This window comes from Eupeodes corollae, unplaced genomic scaffold (assembly GCF_945859685.1).
Source record: "Eupeodes corollae unplaced genomic scaffold, idEupCoro1.1 scaffold_667, whole genome shotgun sequence".
Classification (NCBI taxonomy): domain Eukaryota; kingdom Metazoa; phylum Arthropoda; class Insecta; order Diptera; family Syrphidae; genus Eupeodes; species Eupeodes corollae.
The window spans coordinates 39186-43986 of NW_026605604.1; the positions used below are offsets into that span (position 1 = coordinate 39186).

The 4801-nt window shown below is 29.0% G+C and overlaps 1 long non-coding RNA gene across 1 annotated transcript; it reads right to left on the reverse strand.

Moving 5' to 3' along the window:
• Window positions 1-397: 397 nt before the first annotated feature.
• LOC129953554 (uncharacterized) lies at window positions 398-3316 on the reverse strand. The gene is made up of 2 exons (XR_008782555.1): window positions 1536-3316; window positions 398-599 (listed from the first exon to the last, which is right to left on the reverse strand). It is a non-coding gene; the product is annotated as an uncharacterized LOC129953554 (long non-coding RNA).
• Between the last annotated feature and the right edge of the window lie 1485 nt (window positions 3317-4801).

Consider the following 4801-nt stretch of genomic DNA (forward strand, 5'->3'; position numbering starts at 1 on the left):
TACAAAGATGAGAGTACTATAGTTTTCATATACAAAGATCTGATTCTATCTTACACCATTTTGTGTCTTGACTCATTTCAGACAAAAATCTCTCAGAACTCAATGCTACTTAATGTCGCTATTCACCTGAAAGCTAGTATATAGGACTTATTTACGACACTCATTTAAGTTTTAAAACTCATTGGAATCAAAGGTTGCTCTAAAAAATTCTCGAAACCCTTTGTTACACCACCTTTGTACCTTTTTCCAATCTGATTGTAATAGGTATTTTTAATTTAAAATAGAAAGTAGATAATCAAGATTTGTTTTTCACATTTGAAGATTAACGAAGAAAGAGTTAACAATTTAAAATACTAACTAAATGGCTTTCTTTTTGCCAGTTAAACACCAATACAAATTAAGGTACATACAAAAGTTTATTTCATTAAATTTGCACACAATATGGATTACTATATAACACGTAAATTATTCTCTATCCAATTGTAAAGTGATGATTGAGACTTTGCTACCCATTCCCTGTTAGATGCCACAGATTGGGCCGTCATTTTAAGTAGATCCAATCCAGGGCCTGTTCCAAAGCGGTGCAAAATGGATTTTAACTGCAATGGAAACAAATGACACACATTTTTTTTATATTCAGTTTTTAATTTTGATATAAGAAAAACTATTATTATTAATATTCATATTAGTTGCATTAAATACTGTACTGTGGAATTAAATTGGAATGGAAAATAAGGTAGAATCAGAATGTAAGAAGTAAGGCGCAAATTAATTTTATTATTAAGAGAAATAATTGAATGAATAGATCGATATGCGAATTCAAAACTTGGCTTTGAGCTGTTTTACGTTTACATTTCCAAATATTAACAACAATATTTCAATGGTATAAAACAACTTGTTTCAGTATCTTTTTATGTTCTCAATACAATTTTTATTAATTTTTATATTTATTTGTTTCAGGTTTCTATTTTTCTATTTTTCTCTTAATTCCAAAATAATAATAAATGATGAAAATTTGAATTCAATGGGTTTTTTTTCTATCAAGGTAATTGGTCATAGCGTTACAAAATATTATAAATGAGCCGTTTATTTTGAAAGTGGCATAAGTCACTTTTTCAAAAAAATCAATTTAATTGCAACACTAAATACAATTGAACAGTATCTTTTCATTTTTAAAAAAATTGAAGTCATTAAGTTGAGAACTATTGAGATTTCGTAGAGAGAAGTATTGGTAATTAACGTTATAACAAATATCTTAATTATCTCGACTTAAAACAAAAGTGACTTATGCCACTTTCAAAATAAACGGCTCAAATAATGAAAATTTAAATTCAATAGTTTTATTTTTGCTATCAAGATAATTAAGTCGAAAATCATTTTTTACAGTTGTTAATAGTTTTTTGTAAATTCAGTATCAAGTGAATGTACTTAAAATTAATTACATGCAACAACAATATTTTATGCAAAATTCTTCTATATATATAAAAATCAATGCCACTTTTCGTTGTAATCTTATAACTCAACAATGCCTTTACCGATTTGGTTAATTTTGGTCTTGAATTATTCGTGGAAGTCCAGAGAAGGTTTGTACGTTAAGGTTTGTAAGTCCAGAGAAGGTTTGTACAATTGCGCAATCTATAGATGAGTTGATTAAATGTATTTTTCCGAATATTCTTCACAATTAGATAAATCATGATTGTTTGAGAGAACGCATCATTTTAGCACAAATATTTATATCAATGCCATTTATTTTCAAGTTCAAGCGAAACTGCCAGGTGTAGTCACGACATATAAATCAATTGACAGTGTTATGAATCAAGATGAGGCAATGAATTATCCAATTGAATTTTTAAATTCATTCGAACCGGCTGGTTGAATCTGAAAATTAGTTCTTTGATTATATTATTGCGAAATATTAATCCACCAAAACTGTGTAATGGCACCAGATTGGCAGTGAAAAAGTTATGGCCAAATTTGATTGAAGCTACAATCTTTACTGGTAAATCAAAAGGAGAAGTGTGGTTGATACTGCGTATCCCTATGATTCCAACTAACATGACATTTGAATTCAAAAGATTAGAATATCCTAAGCGTTTATCATTTGCGATGTTCATAAATAAGGCCGAAGGGCAAACACTTCAAGTTTGTGGTGCCAATTTGGATTAATCATGTTTTTCACATGGCCAACTTTATGTTGCCTTTTCCAGAGTCGGTACACCCAACTGTTTATTCATTCATGCTCAAAATGGAAAAACTAAAAATATTGTTTATCCAACTGTTTTACACTAACACATAGTAAGAGTCCCAAATTATTTTTTAATTTTTAGTTTTTACTGTTAACTGATAAATATAATAATGTAAATATAATGGAGTTTTAAATAGCTAGTAATTTAAAATATTTTTTTGTTTGAATAAATGAACTTAATAATGATTTTTTTATTACTATGCCTTATACGTAGCGAAGCACGTACCGGGCAGCTAGTGTTAGTATAAGTTTTTTATTTTTTATAAAATAAACTGTCAATTTGATTTTTTTAAATTCATGATAATCGTTCATTTACACAAGCAATTTGCAAAATTGTGAACAAATTTGAAGACATTGGATTGATTACAGATATTATAAGGCAAGTGCATCATCGTTTCGATCGAACCACTAAAAATATCGCTCCTGTAAGTGAAAGTGTTTGTTGCTTAGGAACTATATGGCAAGTTTTGCATTCGTGCAAAATTTCGAACTCGGGATATTACGATATTGATATTACGATGGTAGAGAAGTCGAAAAAAGTTTGTCCCGCGATTCCGTCCGGTCGGTTTTGTCGGTCTGTCCACGTTCCTGCAGCCTAAACCATTGCTTCGATTGAGTCCAAACTTGGAAGTTAAGGTTTTGAGCAGATTCGCGTAAGGCGTTTTTTTCATTTTTTTTTTTAAGATCAAAACTAACAGTGGACACCATACAAAAACGAAAATTTTGAATTTTCTCAAAAACAAACCGATAGATTTTCTTTAAATTTTCTCTTAATTTTATTTTTTAATTTGGCTGCTTTTAATAAGAAAAACAAATTTTTGTATTGCTCAGGAAAGGTACCGCTCATAGAACCGTTATTTTGTTTTTTAATTTTCTCAGCAACTTATAAACCGATTTCAATAATTTTTTTTTCTGAATAAGCTCTTATATTGCTTTAACAATATTTGATTATCAAAAGTTCAATTTTTTGTTATTTGGATTTTTAAAAAAATATTGAATTTCATTTTTTCAAAATTCGATATCTCAAAAACGGGTCAACATTTTTTTACGAAATTCAAACGTATAGCGTATATTAACAATCTCTAAATAACTGCGTACCAAAAAATATTTTTAGAACAAAAATTGAAAAATTTTATATATAAAAAAATTAATTTAAAAAAAAAACCGCTCTAACGATTTTCAAAAATTTTTTTTTTAAAATCAAATGTTTTTTTATTTATAAAATGGCGTTTATATTTTTGAAGACAAACTTATTTTTAGGGTGAAAATTTTGAATCTTGTTTTTTTTTGAATTGTTTTTTTTTTTTTAAATATTTTAACTGTGCATGAGCCTGAAAGAGCGCATTATTCCTAGCTTTTATTTAAATTAGTCCATTTGGCGCATATTTATGTATTTTTATAACTAAAATTGTTGTAAATACAAACGATATGGGCGCCCATGTAGCGCAACTGTATCGGATATGATATATTTTAATCAACAAGCTATTTTAAAGTATCTATCAAAAAGTAATATCTTGGTAACTTTGTATATTTGTGATTTTTGCACATTATTCTTTACGAATAAGGTTGTTTCACACATGATTTCTTCCTTCGCCTATATAAAAGAATAAATACTTAATACAGGTTAAAGAAACGGGCCAGAAAGAGTATATGTATTTTTCATTAGAATACCTATTTCTAAAGGTATTAGGTACAACTTCTACAACTACTGCTTACGTGTCACTTCATAACTAAAATCCAAAGCGCACAAAAGCCTGACTGTAAACAACAAATGAATAGCAATTTCTTGTACCTGTTCGTATGCTTGTTATTTTTTTAAACTTTAACAAAATAAATAAACTGAACGTAAAAACTCCATGTTTGCGCTGAAAACTTGTAGTAAAGAAGGAATGTAGTATATACCTTATAGCTACCAATAACATTCCTTCATTATCATCATAAACATGTCCTGATCTATCTATCTGCATAAAGCTAAGCACGCCAATTTGTTTAAGACATCTACCTGTTACCTTACTACACAACCAATAGGCGATCGCTTTACAATTTAAACATTCATGGTCTGCCTCCAATAACAATAACAATATTAATCCCATTCTGTTTTACTTTTTCGTTTTTTATATAAAGTGCATTGATATAAAAAAACAAAAACAAATTCATCTACCTTCATTATGGAAGCTCTTTTATGTGAAAACATATACAAGAATAGACTCAAATAGAATGATGTAGACTTTTTGGGTCGAAAATTAATTATCTCCCTTATTCTGCTGGCTGCTTATGGAATGGAAATAATATTTTTCTCTCGCTCCCGCTGAATTTCTTCACTTTCGATACTAAGGCCACGCCAACGACTCGGCCTCTGGTCCTAAAAGTTTCTGCTCATGAGAGTACTATGGTTTTCATATACAAAGATCGTGCTAATTTTTTTTTGACAAATTAAAATGCATTTATATCTTTGAAGACAAACTTATTTTACAGGTATTTTTAAATCTTATATGAGTACTTCTTTAAACAGACTCTTAGCATACAGGAGCAAGTTCGTGCGACCCAGTCGTGCAT